General features: G+C 40.7%; 1 protein-coding gene across 5 annotated transcripts in view; it reads left to right on the top strand.

Moving 5' to 3' along the window:
- The window catches only part of LOC140205260 (leucine zipper protein 2-like), a 562,336-nt gene extending 538,303 nt beyond the window's left edge, over positions 1–24,033 (top strand). For all 5 annotated transcript variants that reach the window (XM_072272727.1, XM_072272728.1, XM_072272726.1 and 2 more), the window contains one exon: positions 17,360–24,033. The gene's annotated coding sequence lies outside the window, so the exon portion shown is untranslated. The remainder of the gene's footprint in view (positions 1–17,359) is intronic.
- Positions 24,034–25,515: the final 1,482 nt, after the last annotated feature.

Here is a 25,515-nt window from a genome sequence, read left to right as displayed (position 1 = left end):
CCTTTAACTTTGATCAGTAATGCTCTTGACTGGTTTGCCCAAGTTCGAGTTCAAATGTACTGTCATTCAACAGTATGCATGTACACTGCTAAACAAAACAACTTTCCCCTGGGACCACAATGCAAAATACAGTACATATATTGCATGCAGCACATTAAGTAATATTAACACAACAATATTAACAGATAATAAAAATATTCTGCAGATGCACAAGCATATACGACACATATTTAAATCTCCAGCAATATGATGTTACTGGCTCTGTCATAAATAATGTGTACTGGGTGGTGGCAGAGGGTGTGCAGAGGCCTGACAGTCTGGGGGAAGAATCCATTTCAGAAGATTGTTAAAAGTCTGTCCTTTAGATATGGTTTGGAACATTTCCTTACCTATGGGATCATTACATGAATTTAAAAGTCATAGTCACCTTTACCAATTCCAAATGTATTAAATACTGAATTACGCTTTCCACAGATGACATGAGCTATAGACTCTTATCCTTTGGTTTATTTGTGTCCCATAAAATAATCAGTGATTTATGGCACTCCTAAAGCTCTGTTTTGCTGCAGTAGCTATGCTTTGACTACAATACAGTATATATGTTCATTTTCTTTTTGTGTATCACTTATAATATGACATTGTCTTGCTTTCAATTAAGGGGAGCTGTTCTATGTATGTATCTTCATTTTGTATCAGAAAATAATCTGTTTTTTTTTCCCTTTATCATCCCTCATATTGCTGAGCTGCACTGCTTTAAGAAATGGTCCTTTGCTAGATTTCCTCCTGTTATTTAATAAATCAAGCTCTCTAAATCATTTTTCCCCCTGTAATTGGGATAAAATCAAAAGAAAGAATTTGTATTTTGGATTGGATCCTAACCATACCCTGTAGGTGCACCAGAAATCTGGGTCACAACCACTCCATGACTTTTAAGGGGTTTAGTTGATCAGTGCTCAATTATTTACATTGCCAATAATCAATAAATTTAATTTTCGTATCAATCAAATAGAAACTGGAAAATGGCTCTCTCTTCTCAAAATCACTTAATGGAATTATTGATGCCGAGTGGCAGCATAAAACAGCTGCAACAATTTTTTTTTCTGTCAAAGCTATAGAAATGTTCATTTGAAACCACAGCAAGTTTTCTCAGCCAATACACCACAGCTATCACACTCTTCACCAAAGGGACAGCAATCTAATTTTTTTAGCAGTTCACAAGCATTGCATCAACCACTTTCTATCTAATACACTATGTCAGTCCATACCAAGCACACACACAAAATACTGAAGGAACTCAGCAGGCCAGGCAGCATCAGTGGAACAAAGCACAGTCGACATGAGACTCTTCGGCAGCCCATACCAACTAATTTTGACCAGCTCTGCAAACATAATTTTATCACTATTAACATACATGACCTTTAATTTCCCTCTCTTCCTGACCTTGAATCCAGATACTATTTTTTTCTTTGCATTGTCCATAATGTACAAAGAACAGCGAGATAAAGATGACCCTTCCTTCAGGGAACATCACCGTTGGTCATGATTGGAATTTAGTCAGTGGTGATGATACACAACTCATGATTGAAATCTGTCCTACTCATTTAGCCAGTGTGATGCAACAGGTGAACATTTATTTCTAGGTTCCTCTTTCCTTCAACACTACTAAATTCCAGGCAACATTTTCACTTCAGGTGTTCCTGGTGTGAACTCTTCTACATCACTGAGTCCCAACATATATTTGGCTTTGTCGAGCAACTTCGCTCTGTCCGGAACAGGGAGGATTTCCTGGTGGCCAACCATTTTACTTCCGCTCCCCATTCCCATACTGACATACTGGTCTATGTCTTCCTCTACTGCCACAATGAGAAAACTCTCAAGTTGGAGGAGCAACATCTCATATTCCCTTTGGACTGCTCCCAACCCAACAGCACGAACATCGATTTCTCCAGTAATTTCTCCCACCTCCCCTTCTCTTCTTTGTAATTCCCCATTCTGGCTCCCCACTTCATTACTTCTCATCCTCCCTCTGGCGTCCCTCCTCCTTCTCTTTCTTCCATGGTGCACTGCTTTTTACCACCTAGACTCCTGGTTTAAAGTACTTCATGTAGTAAACTACAGGGACAATTTTACTCCAACAGCGTTAGGAGGAATCCTTCATTGAGAAGCAGCATTACGTCAGAGACAACATTCTTTACCATGTAGATTACAGATACAAATAAAGAAGGTTTCTGAAAATATAATATGTGATCACCGAAAAGCTCTGCAGAAAAGAACAGCAGTTGAAACATAGTCACGGTTGGAATATAGAGAAATAATTTTTCTGATAGACAGCAAGGTCCCATCATCTATAATGTGACGATAATCTGGTCATGTGTTTATGCAGCTTTGATGTAGGGATGAACCTAGGCTATGAGATCGGGGCCAACATCTTCTGAAGTCAAAAAGAATGAGAAGAAACTTCACTAGACATACAAGATCATAAAGAGCTCAACAAATTAGAAACTGTAAGCATAGTTCCACTAGGTGGAAAAATCCAGCCCACTTAAATAAGAAATGAGGAAAAATTCCTTTCCTGAGAGAATTGTGCATCTTTCCATTTCTTTATCCTAGAGAGCACAAATGTTCAGCCCTTATATGCATATCCAAGAGCAAGACAGACAATGTTTTTAGACTGTAGGCAGATAAAGGCTTAAGAGTATGAGGAAAGAAAGTGGATCTAAAGCTAATATTCAAATCTCCATTGGTTTTATGAAGTACTGAAACAGACGAAGAGCCATAAGGCTGACACTTGCTGCTTTTTCTTACATTCTTTAAAACGTATTAGAATTATAGATTATAGAGGTTCTGCAAAGAGAATTTAGGGAGCTAGGTGCAAAGTTGAAGGACAGGACCTCCAGGGTTGCAATATCAGGATTGCTACCTGTGCCATGTGCTAGTGAGGCTAGAAGTAGGTAGATAATGCAGCTAAATATGTGGCTCAGGAGTTGGTGCAGGAGGGAGGGCTTCATGTTTCTGGACAATTGGGCCTTGTTCCAGGGAAGATGGGACCTGTTCTGACGGGACGGGTTGCACCTGAACTGGAGGGGGACTAACATCCTTGCGGGAAGGTTTGCTAGTGCTGCTCCAGGGGGTTTAAACTAGATTTGCAGGGGGAGGGGAACCAGAGTGTTAGAGCAGATAGTGAGGTGGAGGAAGATAAAGGTCATGCGAGAACTGCAAGTATAGTGCATGGAGTAAAGCCAAATCTAACATATAAAGAGGCTTTGAAGAAAGAGAAGCAGAATAAAGGGTGTAAAGGTAGTAAGGTAGAAGGGATAAAGTGCGTGTACTTCAATGCAAGAAGCATCAGGATCAAAGGTGATGAACTGAGAGCTTGGAAACATACACGGAATTATGATGTAGTGGCCATTGCAAAGACTTGGCTGGCACCGGGCAGGAAAGGATTCTCAATATTCCTGGATTTCAGTGCTTTAATAGGGATCGGCGGGGGGGAGGGGAGGAGGGGTGGCATTACTGGTCAGGGATACTATTACAGCTACAGAAAGGGTGGGTAATGTAGCAGGATCCTCTTTTGAATCAGTATGTGTAGAAGTCAGGAACAGGAAGGGATCAGTTACTCTATTTGGCAGTATTCTATAGGCCACCTGGTAGCAGCGGAGATACCAAGGAGCAGATTGGGAGGCAGATTTTGGAAAGGTGCAAAAATACCAAGGTTGTTATCATGGGTGACTTTAACTTCCTTAATATTGATTGGCACCTGATTAGTTCCAATGGTTTAGATGGGGCAGAGTTTGTTAAGTGTGTCCAGGACAGTTTCCTGTCACAGTATGTTGACAGGCTGACTGGGGGAATGCCATACTAGATCTAGTATTAGGTAACAAACCGGGTCAGGTCACAGATCTCTCAGTGGGTGAGGATCTGGGGGACGGTGACCAACACTCCCTGGCCTTTAACATTATCATGGAAAAGGATAGAATCAGAGAGGACAGGAACATTTTTAATTAGGGAAGGGCAAATTATGAGGCTATAAGGCTAGAATTTGCAGGTGTGAATTGGGATGATGTTTTTGCAGGGAAATGTACTATGGACATGTGGTCGACGTTTACGGATCTCTTGCAGGATGTTAGGGATAAATTTGTTCCGGTGAGGAAGGTAAAGAATGGTAGGGTGAAGGAACCATGGGTGACAAGTGAGGTGGAGAATCTAGTCAGGTGGAAAGAAGGCAGCATACATGAGGTTTAGGAAGCAAGGATCAGATTGAGGAATATATGGTCGCAAGAAAGGAGCTTAAGAAGGGGCTGAGGAGGGGCAGAACAAGAAGGGGGCATGAGAAGGCCTTGGTGAGTAGGATAAAGGAAAACCCCAAGGCAATAATGTGAAGAACAAAAGGATAACAGGAGTGAAGGTAGGACCGATTAGAGATAAAGGTGGGAAGATGTGCCTGGAGGCTGTGGAGGTGAGCGAAGTCCTCAATGAATACTTCTCTTTGGTATTCACCAATGAGAAGGAACTTGATGATGGTGAGGACAATATGAGTGACGTCGATGTTCAGGAGCATGTTGATATTAAGGGAGAGGAGGTGTTGGAGTTGTTAAAATACATTAGGATGGGTAAGTCCCCGGGGCCTGACAGAATATTTCTCAAGCTGCTCCATGAGGTGGAGGAAGAGATTGCTGAGTCTCTGCTTAGGATCTTTATGTCCTCGTTGTCCACAGGAATGGTACCGGCAGATTGGAGGGAGGTGAATGTTGTCCCCTTGTTCAAAAAAGGTAGTAGGGTAATCCCAGTAATTATAGACCAGTGAGCCTTATGTCTGTGGTGGGAAAGCTGTTGGAAAAGATCCTTAGAGATAGGATCTATGGGCATTTAGAGAATCATGGGCTGATCAGGGACAGTCAGCATGGCTTTGTGAAGGGCAGATCGTGTCTAACAAGCCCGATAGAGTTCTTGGAGGAGGTGTCCAGGTATGTAGATGAGAGTAGTGCAGTGGATGTGATTTACATTGATTTTAGTAAGACATTTGACAAGGTTCCATACGGTAGGCTTATTCAGAAAGTCAGAAGGCATGGCATCCAGGAAAGTTTGGCCAGATGGATTCAGAATTGGCTTGCCTGCAGAGAGCAGAGGGTCATGGTGGAGGGAGTATATTCGGATTGGAGGGTTGTGACTGGTGGTGTCCCACAAGGATCGGTTCTGGGACCTCTACTTTTCATGATTTTTATTAACGACCTGGATGTGGGGGTAGCGGGGTGGGTTGGCAAGTTTGCAGATGACACAAAGGTTGGTGGTGTTGTAGATAGTGTAGAGGATTGTCAAAGATTGCAGAGAGACATTGATAAGTTGCAGAAGCGGGCTGAGAAGTGGCAGGTGGAGTTCAACCTGGAGAAGTGTGAGGTGGTACACTTTAGAAAGACAAACTCCAAGGCAGAGTACAAAGCAAATGGCAAGATACTTGGTAGTGTGAAGGAGCAGAGGGATCTGGGGGTGCGTGTCCACAGATCTCTGAAAGTTGCCTCACAGGTAGATAGGGTAGTTAAGAAAGCTTATGGGGTGTTAGCTTTCATAAGTCGAGGGATAGAGTTTAAGAGTCACGAGGTAATGATGCAGCTATATAAAACTCTGGTGTGGCCACACTTGGAGTACTGTGTCCAGTTCTGGTCATCTCACTATAGGAAGGATGTGGAAGCATTGGAAAGTGTACAGAGGAGATTTACCAGGATGCTGCCTGGTTTAGAGAGTATGTATTATGATCAGAGATTAAGGGAGTTAGGGTTTTACTCTCTGGAGAGAAGGAGGATGAGAGGAGACATGATAGAGGTGTACAAGATAATAAGAGGAATAGATAGAGTGGATAGCCAGCGCCTCTTCCCCAGGGCACCACTGCTCAATACAAGAGTATATGGCTTTAAGGTAAGAGGTGGGAAGTTCAGGTGGGATATTAGAGGAAGGTTTTTTACTCAGAGAGTGGTTGGTGCATGGAATGCACTGCCTGAGTCAGTGGTGGAGGCAGATACACTAGTGAAAACTTAAGAGACTACTAGACAGGTATATGGAGGAATTTAAGGTGGAGCGTTATATGGGAGGCAGGGTTTAAGGGTCGGCACAACATTGTGGGCCGAAGGGCCTTTACTGTGCTGTACTATTCTATATTCTGTGTTCTATGTATTATATGGATCCTCTGATAAATCTGAAGAAGTGGCCCTCCTTGATCACTTTAAGCTCATCTGCAATGATTAACTTCTGTGTTTGAACGCCTTTATATTTTTCACATGAATGAACTCTTGCGCTACGATTGTTGTGCTACATCTAGCTCTTAAAGTCAAAATTATGAAGCAGGCAAAGAGCTCCTTGTCTCCCATGGGCAGAGAATTTACAAACCAATCAAAAAGTGATTCATGTTGAGGTTTTGAATGATTCAATAACCCCAGTAGTTGAGAAATGATCCTGCAGCTTTGCTCTGATCCATTGGTGACATCCCAGGAAGCAAAGCTTACTTTGTTCCTAGGAAAACTGATTTACTGATAAAGATATGCATTTATAAATATAACTTCAAGCTCAATCTTTTTGAATTGATGCTGAATACTCCAAGACTAGACACGGATTGTGTAGAACAAGAAAAAAAATAAATTCAGCTTTTACAAGAGGAAAATAACAAAGTAATACATAACTTATTGGAGGGTTTAGAACATCTTGTTTCAAATGTTCAAGAAGTTATTAATACAGAATTTCCATCTGAATTTGTGTTAGCCTATTTCACATATTTTCTCGGTAACTATCTTGGTGTCTGAGTTAGGCAATTGTGCATGGAGTGGTGATAATAATAGGCATCCGTTAGTCTCGTGAGACCGTGGATTTGCGCCTTGGAAATTTTCCAGGGCGCAGGCCTGGGCAAAGTTGTATGGCAGACCGACAGTTGCCCATGCTGCAAGTCTTCCCTCTCCATGCCCACGCCACCGATGTTGTCCAAGGGAAGGGCACTAGGGCCGATACAGCTTGGCACCGGTGTCGTCGCAGAGCAATGTGTGGTTAAGTTCTTTGCTCAAGGACACAACACGCTGCCTCAGCTGAGGCTCGAACTAGCGACCTTCAGATCACTAGACCGACGCCTTAACCACTTGGCCACACGCCAACACGTGGTGATATTGGAAGCAAAAGAGCAGAAAATGTTGAAACTTTTCAGCAGATTAGTCAGTATCGGTCAATGGTGTATAGAGCCAACATTTCAAGTGCATGAAAGGTTCCGACGAAAGGCCATCAACCCAAAGCATTCACTCTGTGTCTCTTTCTGCAGATGCTGCCTGAGCTGCTGAATACTTCCAATACTTTCTGTTTTTATTTTCAAATTTACAGTATCTGCAAGTTCGTGATTTTGAATTTTGCCAGCAAGATCTATTTGTGAATAAGAACTATGCTGCTAAATATAGCAGCCACCTTACTAAGTCACAATGGAATGTATATAGTTGCAGCAGTTCCATAGTTTGGTTACTACACTAATGTCCAGAGGTATAGATCTTTAACATGGAGGCACTTTCAAATCTTGGTAACAGGAGCAATTAAATTCAATTAAGTCAATCTGGAATTTAATTGGAAGGTGTTATCAGTCATGAATTCAGGTTGTCATATAAACTTATTGGGTTCTTGAAGTTCCTTTTACAAAGCATCATCCACCTGTTGTCTGGTGTGTAGATAACACTGGACCCATAATTTACTTTCAACTGCTCTCACTGAAATGACGCAGTTATAGAGAAACAGGTTCTTCAGCTCAGCATGTTCATGCCAACAATCAAATTCCTATCTACTGCACACTATTCCTATTTACCGACAATTGATTCATAGTCTTTTGTGCTTTGCCAATTCAAATGTTCATCTAGATAAATGCAGTGAGAGTACCTGCTTTCACCATCCCCTCGGACACTGCATGCTGGATCCAATTAGCCTCTGGGTGAGAATGTTCCTCCTCAGATCCGCTCAGCCTCTCACTCCTATATCCTCTGCCACAGGAAAACCTTTCTCACTATATCCTCTGTCTCTGCCCCCCTATTTTACTACACTTTTAGCACACCTCAGCTTTCAAGCAAAACTAACTGAACATATTCAATCACTCCACACAACTGGAACATGCCATCCCATGCCATATCCTGGTGAATCTCATGGATATTGCACTGGAGTGGGTGTACATATCCTACAAAGATATATAAGGAAAAATGTATTGGTGAGAATTTTCTTTGAACTGAATCTTGACATCATTAAATTATCGTTTCAATTAATCCCAGTTGATGCTTGTGCAAACCTTCCACAGCTAAACCTCGGTTCAGATGTTGCTGAGATAGCTTTGTGTAGGAAGAGGGAGGAGGGAAAAAGAAAGCAGGATTTCACTTGTCATCAGTAGGGGATGAGTCTGACAACAGACCCTGCATGTGCAAGGTTAGGAATGAACGTGGATCAGGAGTTAACTAGCCTGTCAGTTCTCACCTCTGGGCTCAATTTCAATTATAATGGTAGAGAACAAATGATGCCTTTACTGCCGTCTCCAGCTCCTCTCATGAGTGAGAGGGGAAATAAAATCAAGAGGACATTAATAGGGCACATCAGACTGACATCAATTTAAAAAACTATCCTCTTGGTATAGAGATAACTCAAAGATAGCTTGTTTATGAAATCTTTGCAGTTTTTAAAACAAAAGAGCACAAAGACCAAAGTGATACCAGTTTCATAAAAAAACATTTTTTGACAGATACCTTTTAGTTGTAAGGAAGTAGAATAGGTGAGACAACTGGTAGGTAATAATTTCAGGAAGAAACCCTATACAGGTTACATGATACTGTCACTCCATTTGATATTTGTGTGTTCCAAAAAATTAGACACCCTCCCAGCATAATGCAACGCTCATTAAAAACAGTGTGGCAGGAAGTTACCAATGAGTTCCACCTCAGTATATGCAATGAGTCATATCCTATGCAGATCTCAATGGAACCAGCCTCATTCTAATCCAGTTTCTACCATTTCTCTCAGTATTCAAACAGGACTGTCAACCTAAAGAGTAAAACCCACATGGCTGGCAGACAACCAGGCTGTAGGACAGTGATTGTATTTCTTTGTGATGCTGTGAATCCTACAAGAAAATAAATCTAAGGGTAGTAGAGGTGACATATACGTTCTTATATAATAAATTTACTTTGAAATTTGAAATTTGAAATTTAAAGGAGGCTTCAACTCCTCCCTCAGAGCCAGCCACTTTCTCAGAATTACTTGCCACATGTACCTTTATGCATGTGCTAACCATGGGATTGACACTGAGATATGCATAATATTATTTTCTCTTCATTTGTCAGATTCCTGCACTGGTAGCCCTTTTTGTTCCTGCTTATCTCCTTTCTGAAGATCTGTAACATTCAATCGCCTGTCCCACCTGCCTCACATTTTATTTTCCTCTTGCTTTCCTCATGCGTCATTCTCTTGCCACTGTCTTTCAACTTCCCTCCCTTACCTGGCACAGACTGTCTGTCATCTTACACCCTGTCTCAGTCTACCAATCACATTAAACTCACAACCTTACCTCCTCTTTCTTACTGGCCAATTACCCTCTTGAATTCTCAATGACTCTTTAAAACATTGACAATTTCTTTCCTCCCACAGATGCTGTGCGACCCAAAACATTACTCCAGCAGATTGTTTGTTGTTCCAGATGTCAGCATCTGGAGCCTGTCGTGTTTACATGATTTCCCCTCTCTTTCCCACTCTATAAGGCCCTTTAGAATGTGTCCAAGCCATCTTTGGTTATCTCTGGCTCTGCTTGCAGACATGTCCAACTGAGAGCAGTGACCATTTAAATGATACCTAAATGAAGATATTCAGCGTGCTCTTGACTTGTTATGATGTTTGGTGGCAGCTCCCACTTATATTGTCAGAATCTGAAATTTGCATTGTTCCTTGATGGATATGTGCAGGACTGACACTAGGAAAGTCCCAGACTTACAAACATCGATTTTGATCAGAAGGGGCCAACTAAGCTTCAGAATCGGTATACTTTCACCCAATTATTTACACTGAATGAAATTAATTTTGTAACATATAGAGCCGGGATGGAGGTGCCAATTTTTACACCTTCCTCCCCTTTCTCAATCTCTCTGTCTCTATCTTTAGAGACAAGCCGTCAACAGACATCTTTTATAAACCTACCAATTCCCATGACTATCTTGATCACACCACTTCCCACCCTGTCTCCTGAAAAAAATGAAATTCCCTTTTCTCAGTTCCTTCGTCCCCACCGAACTAGTTCCCAGGATGAGGCTTTCATTTCCAGGACATCAAAAAAGTCCTCCTTTTTCAAAGAATAAATTTTCCCTTCATCCCCCAGTGATTCTGCCCTCACCTACATCTCTTCCACTTCCTGGACATCCACGCTTACCCCCATCTTCCCACTGCTTTAACAGTAATAGAGTTCCTCTTGTCCTTACCTACCACCCCATGAGCCTCCACATCCAACACATCAATCTCTGTAACCTCAACCATCTCCAGAGGGATCCTACCATTAAACACATCTTTACCTTGTCCCCACTTTCTGGTTCTCGCACTAATCTCCCTCCTGGCACTTATCCATGCAAGCTACACCTGTCCATTGACTTCTATTGTCAAACCCAAATAGTCTTTCCAGGTGAGGCAGTACTTCACCTGCGAATCTGCTGGGGTCATCTAATGTGTCTGGTGCTTCCGATGAGGCCTCCTCTACATTGATGAAACCTGTCATAAATAGGGGGCTGCTTTGTCGAGCACCTCTGCAGAACATCCTGGTGGTCAAACATTTTAATTCTGATTCCCATTTCCATTCTGACATGTCAGTCCATGGCGTCCTCTTATGCCCCAGTGAGGTCATCCTCTATGTGAAAGAGCAACACCTTATATTCCATCTGTTTATCTTTCTGATGCCACCTTGAGTACTGACACAAGAGAAGTGTTTGAGCATTGGAACTGGTATGATGAAGACTGAAGAGGTTAATGCATTTGGGTCAATAGTTAAGACTTGGAGAAATTTATGAGCTCCAGTTTTTAAATTCAAAAACTTTGGAGTAGATAGATTGTGGAGAAAATGTTTGACCCCAGAAAAGAAAACCTGAGTATGTTATCTTGTTATAATCGTACTGATAATGTTTGCTACTCAACATGTTAGACCTTCCCCACTTATATAGTATAACGTTTGACAGGTTAGCCAGACATTTATTTAAATTACTGTATGAATGTAACTCTGGAAGACCTTCCTGTTGACTAAAGCTGCTGGTTTGTCTTTTGGTTCCGGTGGAGGCCTCCTTGGCCTCCTCTCATGACACAATGAGGCTACCCTCAAGGTGGAACAGCAACACCTTATGTTCTCTCAGGGTAGCCCCCAACCTGATGGCATGAATATCGATTTCTCCTTCCAGTAAAAAAAATACCTCCCCCTCCCCTTCTCTTCTGTTCCCCACTGTGATCTCTTACCTCTCCTCACCTGCCTGTCACCTTCCCCTGGTGCCCCTCCCCTTCCCTTTCTCCTGCGGTCCACATCCTTTCCTAACGGATTCCTTCATCTCCAGCCCTTTACCTTCCTCACCCACCTGGCTTCACCTATCAACTTCTAGTTATTCTTTTTCCCCTCCCCTCATATTTTTATTCGGTCCAAAACATCGACTGTTTATTCCATAGATTTTGTCTGACCTGTTGAGTTCCTCCAGCATTGTTGGTGTGTTGTGTTCAGAGCTGAGAAAAACAGTCTCGATGTATTGGTACACTAAATAACTTGCGTTCCCACTTGCTACTTGAAACTGAAAAGTTTAGATAGCGTGGAAGTAATGAGGATATGTCCATTTACAGGAGGGTCTTGAATCTGAAGGCACAGTCACAGAATAAAGGGGCATCCCTTTAAAATTGAGATAAGAAGGAATTTCTTCAGACAGTGGGTGTTAAATCTGTGGAGGCCAAGGTCTTGGGTATACTTATGGCAAAGATTGGTAGATTCTTGATTGGTAAAGGGGTTGAGGTTTATGAGGAGAAGGTAGGAGCATGGGGTTGAAAAAAGGATCAATGGATCAGACAATGGTTCAAATGTTCTAATTATTTTGTGATCTTATGATCTTGTGGTCCTCATCTGAGAATATCTACATTTTAAAATTCACATTTTCTGTCCAGTGCTCACCTACCTATATGCCCATCTACTACCATGTGCCTTCTAATCTCCAGTGCCAAAAATCCCTAAAATCTCTGCTTTGGACTTTCACACCCTGATGATATTGTTTCATGATCAGCAGATGTGACTTTAGCTGTGTGAATCTTCCTGGTCTCAGCCATTCCTCTTCCCTGCTCTCACAAGTTCCTTCTCTCTTTCCACTCAATTCTTAAATCATATTTTCTTGTCCAAGCTTTGGGTCAGTTATCCCTAATATTTCTTTTCATTTTGTAGAGGTAATGTTTAGTCAATTACTGTGATGTGAAACACCACTTAGGATGCAAAAGGCTTTTCTTCTACAGGGCAGGAGGCAGATGCTGAAGGGCAAGAGGCAGATGCTAGAGAGTACCCCAGTGGCTGTCCGTCCCCCTTAACAATAAGTACTCCTCTTTGAGTACTATTGGGGGAGATGGCCTACCTGGGGGAAGCAACATAGGTCGCACCTCTGGCACAGAGTCTGGCGCTGTGGCTCAGAAGGGGAGGGAAAGGAAGAGGATGGCAGTAGTGATAGGGGACTCTATAGTTTGGGGGTCAGACAGGCGATTCTGTGGATGCAGGAAAGAAACACAGATGGTAGTTTGCCTCCCAGCTGCCAGGGTCTGGGATGTTTCTGATCGCGTACATGATATCTTGAATTGGGAGGGAGAACAGCCAGAGGTCGTGGTACATATTGGTACCAACGATACAGGTAGGAAAAGGGAGGAGGTCCTGAAAACAGACTACAGGGAGTTAGGAAGGAAGTTGAGAAGCAGGTCCTCAAAGGTAGTAATCTCGCCATTACTGCCTGTGCAACGCGACAGTGAGTATAGGAATAGAATGAGGTGGAGGATAAATGCGTGGCTGAGGGATCAGAGCAGAGGACAGGGATTCAGATTTCTGGATCACTGGGACCTTTTTTGGGGCAGGTGGGACCTGTACAAAAAGGACGGGTTGCACTTGAATCCAAGGGGGAAAAATATCCTGGCAGGGAAATTTGCAAAGCCTATTGGGGAGGGTCTAAACCAGAATTGCTGGAGGGTGGGAACCAAACTGAAGTGACGGGGGAAAGGGCGGTTGACTCACAAATAGAGAAAGCTTGTAGACAGTGCGAGAGGGAGAATAGGCAAGTGATAGAGAAGGGATGCGCTCAGACCGATGGTTTGAGATGTGTCTATTTTAATGCAAGGAGTACTATGAACAAAGTAGATGAGCTTAGAGCGTGGATCAGCACTTGGAGCTATGATGTTGTGGCCATTATAGAGACTTGGATGGCGCAGGGGCAGGAATGGCTACTTTGAGTGCCAGGCTTTAGATGTTTCAGAAAGGACAGAGGGTGAGGCAAAAGAGGTGGGGGCGTGGCACTGTTGATCAGAAATAGTGTCACGGCTGCAGAAAAGGAGGAAGGCATGGAGGGGCTGTCTATAGAGCCTCGGTGGGTGGAAGGTAGGAATAGGAAGGGGTCAATAACTCTACTGGGTGTTTTTTTATAGACCATCCAATAGTAACTGGGAGATGGAGGAGCAGATAGTGAGACAGATTCTGGAAAGGACTAATAATAACAGGGCTGTTGTGGTGAGAGATTTTAATTTCCCAAATATTGATTGGCATCTCCCTAGAGTGAGGGATTTAGATGGGGTGGAGTTTGTTAGGTGTGTTCAAGAAGGTTTCTTGACACAATATGTAGATAAGCCTTCAAGAGGAGAGGCTGTATTTGATCTGGTATTGGGAAATGAACCTGGTCAGGTGTCAGGTCTCTCAGTGAGACAACATTTTTGAGATAGTGATCACAATCCTATCTCCTTTACCATAGCACTGGAGAGGGATAGGAACAGACAAGTTAGGAAAGTGTTTAATTGGAGTAAGGGGAAATATGAGGCTATCAGACAAGAACTTGGAAGCATAAATTGGAAAAAGATGTTCTCAGGGAAACGTACAGAAGAAATGTGGCAAATGTTAAGGGGGTATTTGCATGAGGTTCTGCATAGGTACGTTCCAATGAGACAGGGAAAGGATGGTAGGGGAGTAGAGCTTACGAAAGGTTCAAAAATCTAGGTAATGATAGCGATCTAGACGAGTATAAGGCTAACAGGAAGGAGCTTAAGAATAAAATTAGGAGAGCCAGAAGGAGCCATGAGAAGGTCTTGGCAGACAGGATTAAGGACAACCCCAAGGCATTCTACAAGTATGTGAAGAGCAAGAGGATAAGACGTGAGAGAATAGGATCAATCAAGTGTGACAGTGGAAAAGTGTGTATGGAATTGGAGGAAATAGAAGAGGTACTTAATGAATACTTTGCTTCAGTATTCACTACAGAAAAGGATCTTAGCAATTGTAGGGATGACTTACAATGGATTGAAAAGTTTGAGCATGTAGATATTAAGAAAGAGGATGTGCTGGAGTTTTGGAAAGCATCAAGTTGGATAAGTCACCAGGACCAGATGAGATATACCCTAGGCTACTGTGGGAAGCAAGGGAGGAGATTGCTGAGCCTCCGGTAATGATCTTTGCATCATCATTGAGGATGGGAGAGGTTCCAGAGGATTGGAGGGTTGCAGATGTTGTTCCCTTATTCACGAAAGAGATTAGAGATAGCCCAGGGAATTATAGACCAGTGAGTCTTAATTCATTGGTTGATAAGTTGATGGAGAAGTTCCTGAGAGGCAGGATTTATGAACATTTGGAGGTGGAGGTGGAAACGATAGGGTCTTTTAAGAGACTCCTGGATAGGTACATGGAGATTAGAAAAATAGAGGGCTATGGATAATCCTAGGCAATTTCTAAGGTAAAGACATGTTTGGCACAGCTTTGTGGGCCTGTATTGTGCCGTAGGTTTTCTATGTTTCTTTATCTTTTCCAGCCATCGTTCTCCAGCTTCTTACTTTATTCCTCTCACCTGGCATTAACTATCACCTTCCAGCTTCCTACTTCATCCCCTTCACCTGGTCTCACCTATCACCTGTCAGCCTGTATTCTAGGTGTGCTGAAGGCTCTCAGCCAGCAATTTCAACTATTCACTTCTCTCCATAGATGCTGCCGGATCTGCCGAGTTCCTGCAGAATTTTGTGCGTATGTAGCTCTTTCAGAGTTCCATTTACCTTCCCTCGTGCTTCTCCTAGCATCCTGAGATAGATCTCATTCTCTAAAATTTATCAATACATGGCATCTAACAACTCCTCTTTGCTGATTGTACTATATTCTAGAATATCAGCATACCCCTCACACCCACACCAAATTCACCATGTGTTTGTGTGTTTTAAAGCATTGCTTTCCCATTCCATTGAAGGATGATCACAACTTTGTTCAGTGTATTAGGCATAAATATAGGGTGTAGTTATGTATTAAACTCCATTCCTCCCATTCAGTTCCAAAGCAGTCATTTGGACTAAATTTTACAAGTAGTGTTCACAGCTTGTACATTCCATAGCCACTAAATTTCAAAATTCAAAAATTCAAAGATTCAAGGATGCTCTTCTGCACATTACTGTCATAACATGTGGTTATTTGGGTTACTGTCACCTTTCTGTTCGCTTGAAGTCTAGCCATTCTTCTCTGAATCGCCGCTCAATGGATTTTTTTTTTGTTTCTTGCACCATTCTCTATAATCTCTAGAGACTGTTTCAAGCAGCTTGTACATGAAAATTCCAGCAGATCAGCATTTTCTAAGATACTCAAACCACCCCATCTGGTACCACCAATCATTCCATAGTCAAAGTTACTTAGATCACATTTCTTCCTCATTCTGATATTTGGTCCGAATAACAATTGAACCTCTTGACCATGTCTGCATGCTTTTATGCATTAAGTTGCTGCAATGTAATTGGCTGATTAGATATTTGCATTAATGAACAGGTGTACCTAATAAAGTGGCCACTGAGTGTACATTACCACATTACACATGAAACAAATATTTCCCCCATGTTACCTTCTTAAATGTTCAAGCAGTTGGTTCCAACAATTTGAAGATACAGATGGAGTTCAACCCAGATAAGTATGAGGTGGTTCATTTTGGTAGGTCAAATATGATGGAAGAATATAGCATTAATGGTAAGGCTCTTGGCAGTGTGGAGGATCAGAGGGATCTTGGGGTCCAAGTTCATAGGACACTCAAAGCTGCTATGCTGGTTGACTCTGTCGTTAAGAAGGCATACAGTGTATTGGCCTTTATCAATTGTGGGGTTGAGTTTAAGAGCCGAGACGTAATGTTGCAGCTATATAGGACCCTAGTCAGACCCCACTTGGAGTACTGTGCTCAATTATGGTCACCTCACTACAGGAAGGAAGTGGAAACGTGGAAATAGAGGTGTACAAGATAATAAGAGGAATAGATAGAGTGGATAGCCAGCGCCTCTTCCCCAGGGCACCACTGCTCAATACAAGAGGACATGGCTTTAAGGTAAGGGGTGGGAAGTTCAAGGGGGATATTAGAGGAAGGTTTTTTTTACTCAGAGAGTGGTTGGTGCATGGAATGCACTGCCTGAGTCAGTGGTGGAGGCATATACACTAGTGAAGTTTAAGAGACTACTAGACAGGTTTATGGAGGAATTTAAGGTGGGGGCTTATATGGGAGGCAGGGTTTGAGGGTCGGCACAACATTGTGGGCCGAAGGGCCTGTTCTGTGCTGTACTATTCTATGTTCTATGTTCTATAAACCATAGAAAGGGTGCAGAGCAGATTTACAAGTATGCTACTGGATTGGGGCGCATGCCTTATGAGAATAGTTTGAGTTGACTTGGCCTTTTCTCCTTGGAGCGATGGAGGATGAGAGGTGACCTGATAGAGGTGCACAAGATATTGAGAGATATTGATCATGTGGATAGTCAGAGTCTTTCTCCCAGGGTTGAAATGGCTAGCACAAGAGGACATAGTCTTAAGGTGCTTGGAAGTAGGTATAGAGGAGATGTCAGGGGTAAATATTTTACGCAGAGAGTGGTGAGTGCATGAAATGGGCTGCCAGCAGTGGTGTTGGAGGTGGAAATGATAGGGTCTTTTAATAGGTTCCTGAATAGGTACATGGAGCTTCGAAAATTAGAGGACTATAGGTAAGCCTACGTAGTTCTAAGGTAAGGACATGTTCAGCACAGCTTTGTGGGCTGAAGGCCCTGTATTGTTCTGTAGGATTTCAATGGTCTATGTTCTATGTTCTACACACCAAGAATTAATTTCTGTTTTATTTTTCTCTTTCAGATGAAAACCTACAAGACTGAGCAACGGTTCTCAAAATCTGTTCACTTAGAGACGACGGTTATTGGTCATGAAAATGCAAAGTTGTCTGCTACAGAAGCACTGCATATAACAGTAGAAGATTTTGTATTTGAAATCACTCCATTTACCAATTTTGTCAACCATTTTCATTCACACCAGTATTCAATAATGTAGCATGCTGTGTTTTTACTGCAAGCCAGCTGATCTTTTTTAGACAAATAGAATCGAATTAAGGTGATTAGAGAAAAGTAGAAGGCTAATTAGAGCTCAGTTTTTATTAGAATTAATGGCAATAGTAAACAGAAGGCTGCAATAATCCATTTTTCTTATTGAAACTGTCTTATAACATTGATTGATTTGACAAATACATAGTATGTGATGCACACTGATGCTGCAAGAGTTTCGACAAGTTACTGTTCACGGCAAATTGTAAAATCTGATCAATCACTAAATCAACAAACAAGAAAATTGCTTTAGTTAATAACAAACTAAAAATTAGGAGCCAAAATTCAGCCTTGCAATGTTAAGTCATTAGTTAGTGGGTATATGAGCATTCAAGGGGGTGTTTGAATTCTTTAACAATAACAACCACCTTCAGTTAATTAACCATTAGCAAAGCTGATACTTCTTTTGCTAAATCAATTCTTCCCAAGCAGATATATTTCTTAAAGCAATAATGAATTGTCATCTTTTTTACTGAGTAAAATTATGTGTTATTTTGCTTAAAAGAAAGACAATCTACTGGACATTCTGAGTGTGCGTGATGTTCTGAATGCTCTTATACTTTGGTCCCATTTAGTACTTGTAATAAATGTGTGCTAGAAAACTGACAACTGAAACTTTGCAAACCTTAATCCGAAAAAAAGAATTTCCCATTAATACACAAACAAAGAAAATTAACTTAATAGGTAGATGAATGGATCTCCTGTAAAATTGCTCACAAGTTTAATATTCGTGGAAGGAAAAACCAAAAAACTCATTTACATTTGTACAAAGTCCCATTAATGGAGGCAGGCACATAGACAGGGTGACATGCTTTTGCCTCACAATCACTGCAACACAAGTGGCTTTTTCTGGAACTTCATTATATATATTTTTTCAGTTTCAAATTTTCTTTCTTGCTCTTTACCAGGCCTACCTTCTCTTACATATTTTTACTTACCTCAACTTTTCCCTCTTTTCCCAAGAAATTTTCTAATTACTCTTCAAGCTCCTTGACCCACAGTATTGATTTTTATCAACTTAATTATTTTCTTATCAACTTACACTCATCAATTTGCCTGCTCTGCTCACGTTATATTTATGATTGTGTGGCTAAGTACAGCTCCAATGACGGACTTAAGTTTGCTGACAAACCACAGTTGATGGCCAAATCAAAGGTGGTGACGAATCGAGATATCAGAGGGAGATTGAAAATCGATTTGGGTTGTACCACACAATCTCTCACTCAATATCAGCAAAACCAAAGAGCTGATTATTGACTGTAGGAGGAAGAGGCTGGAGGTCCATGAGCTGAACCTCATTAGGAGAACAGAAGTGGACACTGACATGTCAAAGGATATCTTTTGAGACCAGTATGCAAAACTCATCACAAAGAAAGCACAACAGCACTTCTACTCTCCTAGAAGTTTGCATAGATTTGGCATTCACCAGAAACTTTGACAGACTTCTGTAGATGCACAGTAGATATTATCCTAACTGTTTGCATCACATCCTGTAAGAAAACACCAAGCCCAGGTATGGAAATAGCTACAGAAAATGGTGGATACAGCTCAGTCCATCACAAACACAGTGTTCTTTTGACATGGAGAACTGCCACAAGAAAGCAATGTCTACCATCAAAGTCACCTACCATCCAAGCCATGTCCTTTTCTTGCTACTCCCGTCAGGCCAGAGGTACAGAGCCTCAGGACACGCACCTCCAGGTTCAGGAACATTTATCATTCTAAAACCATCAGGCTCCTGATATTCATTCACCCATACTCAGAATTGATTCTATGAACTACAGATTCACTTTCAAGGACTCTTTCCAACTAATGTTCTCAGTTTTACTTTTACTTGCATAATTTGTCTTCTTTTGCACATCGGTCTTTGTTTAAGTACAGCTTTTCTCAAAAAATTATACTGTATTTCTTTTTCCCTGTAAATGCCTGCAAGAAAATCATTCTCAAGGTAGTACATGGTAGCACACAGATACTTTGATAATAAATTTACTTTAAACTTTGACAGTTGACAGTATGAATATTGGTGGTAGTGGTATTAACAAAGAAGATAGTTTTAGGCAATAGATTGATATTGATCAGTGGATAAATGGAACAAATCAATAGAAGATGGAATTTAATCCTGATAAGCAAAAGATGATGCATTATGAAGTGAGTTCAGGTAGTATATATGAGGGGTGATTGATAAGTTCATGGCCTAAGGTAGAAGGAGTCAATTGTAGAAAACCTAGCACATTTATTTTTCCTAAATTTACACACTTAGTCCAGTGGTCGTGGAGCATATGGATATCTTCTTTGTAGAAGTCGGCGTCTTGGACCTCCAGAAGTGGTCCACAGCAGGGGTGATTGATAAGTTTGTGGCCTAAGGTAGAAGGAGATGATTTATTAACTTCAAACTTTCTGCATTTTCACTTAAAGAGTTTAACTGCACGTGCTGTAACAAGAGCTCTGTAACTCATCTCCTTAGGCCACAAACTTATCAATCACACCTGCTGTGGACCGCTTCTACAAAGAAGTGATCCGTATGCTCCATGACCTCTGGACTAAGTGTGTACGTTTAGAAGGGGACTATGTTGAAAAATAAATGTGCTAGGTTTTCTAAAATTGACTCCTTCTACTTTAGGCCACAACCTTATCAATCACCCCTCATACACCATGTATGGTGGGACCCTGGGAAGTATTGACAAACAACAGGGCTTTCTTGAACAAGATGCAGCACAATTAAATGAGGTGGTGAAGAAGGTAGTGAATGCACCCAAATGGTTGTTGAAGTCTGTAATGCACTGTCTGAGAAAGTGATCGTGGCAATTTTAAGAAACAAATGGACTAGCATTTAAAAATTTTAATGTTATAGAAGGCTATGGGCCAAGTCCTGATAAAAAGTGATTAGTGTAGATAGACACTTGATGGCTAGCTTAAAGGGCCTGGTTGTGTTTTAAATGATTCTGAGACTCATTAACATTTATATTCCTAATTCTGCTTCATCGTCTGGCTTGGATCTTTAGGCATGGCCTTTGTCCTGTGAGTGCAAAAAGAGAATGGATTATGCTTATAAGCAGGACCATGGAATTGCTTGAGAGACAAATCATGAACATGTTTGTATATTGAAAATGACTTCTGTTTGCTGCTCACTTCTGGGTTATGGAGAACCGGGATGAAGGTTTGACAAAAGACTCAAGATAAGGTATCCGTTGACCATTATCTGGGATTGATCTGAGGGCATATGCAAGGCATGTATGTGTTGATTCTGATCTCCTGCTGCACTGAGCTAGCCGATGACCACAGGATATGAACTGATTCATTATAGTTTGCTATTATCGAAAAGGTGACAAGGCAAGGACTTATGTTTGAAGCCAAAAGAATTTCCCGTTAAAAAACACATAGAAAATGATTTAAATGTCCTCCATTAAATCGATAGTCAATTTGAAAGCCTTAATAAGAAACCAAAAAGAAAATCCTTCACTGTTAGAAAATCTCAATAACTAGTGAATAATGAAGTGGAGGAACAAATTACTAATGTACCTGGAAGATAAAAATAATTTATTTTGATAAATTTCCCATTTATTTAGAGGCAGTATGTAATGGAGAATCTCCTTTTTTGGAGAGTGGTGGAACAAAGTAATTTAGGGAGCTGATCGAATTCAAGTTCTAGCAGAGTGCAAGGGAAATTCTACATGCTCTGTTTTAGGATTGGTACAGCTGGGAAAAGGATTTGGCAGAAAGGGAATGTAACACCATTGTCATAGGAAAGAATAAAGCCACAAAACTACAGGCTCTCTCACGGTGGTGTCTGAAAAGAGGATGCTGTCCAAGTTGCATGCCATCTTGGACAACGTCTCCCACCCACTACATAATGTACTGGTTGAGCACAGGGGTACATTCAGCCAGAGACTCATTCCACCGAGATCCAACACAGAGCATCATAGGAAGTCATTCCTGCCTGTGGCCATCAAACTTTACAACTCCTCCCTTGGAGGGTCAGGCACCCTGAGCCAAAAGGCTGGTCCTGGACTTATTTCCTGGCATAATTTACATATTACTATTTAATTATTTATGGTTGTATTACTATTTAATTATTTATGGTGCAACTGTAACAAAAAACAATTTCCCCCGAGATCAATAAAGTATGACTATGACATATACTAACTGGCCACTTTATTAGGTACACCTGCACACCTGCTCATTAATGCCAATATCTAATCAGCCAATTATGTGGCAGCAACTCAATGCCATAAAAAACATGCAGACATGGTCAGGAGGTTCTGTTGTTGTTTAGACCAAGAATCAGAAGGGGAAAGAAATATGATCTCAGTGACTTTGACTGTGGAATGATTGTTGGTGCCAGACAGGGTGGTTTGAGTATCTCAGAAACTGATGATCTCCTGGAATTTTCACACACAATAATCTCTAGAGTTTGCAGAGAATGGTGTAAAAAACGAGGCACAGTAGCTCTGTGGGCAAAAACACCTTGTTAGTGAGAGGAGTCAGAGGAGAATGGCCAGAATGGTTCAAGCTGACAGGAAGGTTACAGAAACTCAAAAAGCCACTCATTACAGCAATGGTGTGTAAAAGAGAATCTCTGAATGCACAACATATGGGATCTTGAAGTGGATAGGCTACAGCAGCAGAAGGCCATGAACATACAGAAATACACTCAGTGATGTCTTTATTTGGTATCTCCTGTACCTGGTAAAGTGGCCACTGAGTGAAACTGCACCCTTTAGTGCGAAGTGGAAAGGAGAGATCTACTATGCAGATCTTTAGAGGAGATGCAAGTAGCTTCTGTTTTGGGTACAGAAATGAAACAAAGAGGGATGAAGGAGTGACAATGTGCTTAATTGTTTTCAATTCTCATGAGTATGATAGGTTTTCTAGCCTGGATCATAACATGCTGCATCTCCTGGATAATTGTGAGCAATTCAATAGAAGATCCCCTCACTACTTAATATTTTTAATGTAAAATGTAATGACAGGATCATATGTTAAGTAGCATTTTACTGTTTGAAATCTGAACTTCATTTATAATAGATTCATAATAGATAAAAAATTATTCTTACTCACATTATTCCAGCCCAAATGAAAGCATTAAATACAGCAAGCACTCAATTCTGTAATTCAGGCATCACTTAAAGCAAGTGAGAAACTGGCTTAATGCTTCAGGCTTTTATCCATTTCTCTCTCTGCAGCTGCCACCTGATGTGCTCTGGGTTTCCTTATTTCAGACTTGCTGAAACTTGACAGATTCTATGGATGCACAGTGGAGAGTATCATAATTGGTTACATCATGCCTTGAATGGAGATACAACCCACATGCGTACACACACACACACAGTGTAAATGTGATTGAATCCTTTGGTTGCCAAAGGAGGATCTCATTATCAGAAATATTGCAGGAGACCATACACAAAATGACAATCTCTCTCCCAGGCACTGGTTTATACAGAGATGATTTCAGATTCAGTTACTGACCTGTGCCTATAGAAGAGATTTTGCCAAGTTGTGAACAAACCTGCTTAAAAGGGAAATCAGTCCCTTTTTTCGACATAAAAGGAAATACATTTTATTTTTCTTTGAAATGTTTGATGGATGAAATAATAAATTAAGTGGTTGGATATGGGATTCTGAGTGGTAAAATGAAGTAAGCAAAAAGCAACATTGGTTCTATTTAACATTTATACAGGAGACATGAATGTCTCAAGATACCTTCCTTTTTATCCATGTGTACTATTCTATTTTCTTGCTTGTTGAGGCTGATCAGACTATCTTTATGACAGAGTATTTGCCTGATTCATAATGTACATTTATATTGTAAATTCATTATGACCCATCCAACTGATAGTAGCAAATATAATTTTCATAGAAAGCCTGAAAGCATAAATCTCCAAATAAACATTCCAATACTTCCATTTTCAAAGAACATCAATCCCTTCAGAAAAAAAAAAATTACAGAGCAGCAATGCCTTTGGGGTGTATTATTGAAATGCAGTCTTGGGAACTTGGCTGTTTACTAAGGACTACTTTGCTCATCGAACTTAAGTGGCCCCTGGCTCCTAAAACTGCAAATAGCTTGTCTCAAAGTTTTACTGAAATAAATTCTTAAAGAGAAAGATAAAGTAACTGTCTAAAACACAATTTGATACAATCTGGAATATTTCCTAAACAGTGTATTTATACAATTATACCCTGTTTGATTTGGTTTCATCTCATTCTGTACACAGAGATATTTTTTACATCTCTTGTGGGATGGAGAAAATAAATAGCACAAATAAATGTTGATGCCACATAACTGATTTATATGAAAACACGATTTAATTACATTTATATTTGGTAATCTTCTGATGGAGATTACTTTTATAGTAGTCTTTCATTTTATAATCTTCACTCAAAATGTGTAAGAAAATATCTTCAATGGAATGCCCAACTGTTCTATTATAAACTGTTTGTTCTTTAATTGAAGACATAATTTAGAAGTGAATAAAATACGCTTTTATTACCTTGTGAAATTAGTTATTTAAGACATTATTTCATAGTTTTATTTATTTATTGCTCTTTTTACTTAAATAACTGACCTTAACTTTGTCATCAATAAAATTATATTTTAGTGCCTCTTGCATCTCAGTTGTCTGCAATACATATAAGAATCAATTTTCAAAGTTTCATATTATTCACAGAATGTGAATACTTCAATAAAGCTAATAAGTTGATAAGTTACCTCAGCTGAATTAGTAACTGGCAGTGGTAAACTCACCCCTGTATACAAACTTGCTTCTATCATATCTAACAGGCATTAGTTTAGTAGATAGCACATAACTTTACAGCACCCACTGTAAGATCTGGGTTCAACTCCAGAAGCAGTCTGTAAGGAGCTTGTACATTCTCCCCATGACTGTACAGGTTTTCTCTGGGTGTGCTGGAACCTCCCACCTTCCAAGGATGTGCGGTTACAATAAGTGAGCTCTGGTCATGCTACAATAGCACTGGGAGCGTGGCAACATGTGTGTGCAGCCCAGCACAACCTTCGCTGATTTGATTTGATGCAAATGACACATTTCACTGTATCTTTGGATGTATATGTGGGAAATAAAGTTAATCTTTCTTTCTTTTACATACATTTCAGATTCACCATTTTAGTCTGCCCGCACTTTACAGTTTCAGCTTTTTCCTTTGATGTTCAGATTTGGAAGAGAGGTACCATAAGCAGATCTAGTCTTTTGCAGCAAGAGGCAGAGAACATTAATAGGATTTGTCTAAAAGCCTCAAAAACTCTAATGAAGATATAGGGGACAAGTCCTGACAGGAAATTTGAGATGCAAGTAATCAGGGATAACTTCAAACTACAGTTAGACTAAGCAAATGAAATAAGCAATAATGCCATGGGGGATGAATTCCTAAGTGTTTTTAGGCCAGTATATTGAGAAGACAACTACAGAACAGACAATCACAGACTTTGTGCTATGCATTGTGAAGGAGTAGTTAATAACCAGGTTCTGTAGGATCCATAGGAAAGAGTCAGTACAGCATGATAGAATACTTCAGTACGTTGAAAAGTGAAGTAGTTCAATCTGAAATGAGGTTCCTAAATCTAAGCAAAGGAATCGATGAGGTGTGAGGTATGAGTTAACTATGATAGGCTGGGGAACTCTATTGAAAGGCAGGACACTGGATAGTGATGCCTAACATTTCAGGAATTAAAGCAGAACCTATAGCAGTTATACAGTCCCTTCTAGTATAAAAAAAACGACAGAAAATAAATCCAACCAGTTAACAAAAGAAGGATCATATTACATCCAAGGAGGAGTCTATAAAGTTTCCAAAGAAAGATAGCAAGCCTGAGGATAAGAAGCAACTTTGAATTCAGCAAAAATGAACCCAGAGATTGATTAGAGAGCAAACATGGAATTAAAGGCATGCAAAAAT

The sequence above is a fragment of the Mobula birostris genome, chromosome 11 (assembly GCF_030028105.1).
Source record: "Mobula birostris isolate sMobBir1 chromosome 11, sMobBir1.hap1, whole genome shotgun sequence".
NCBI classification, from domain to species: Eukaryota; Metazoa; Chordata; class Chondrichthyes; order Myliobatiformes; family Myliobatidae; genus Mobula; species Mobula birostris.
Note: the sequence above shows the minus strand (reverse complement) of the source record. Positions and strands in the feature narration are given on the sequence as shown.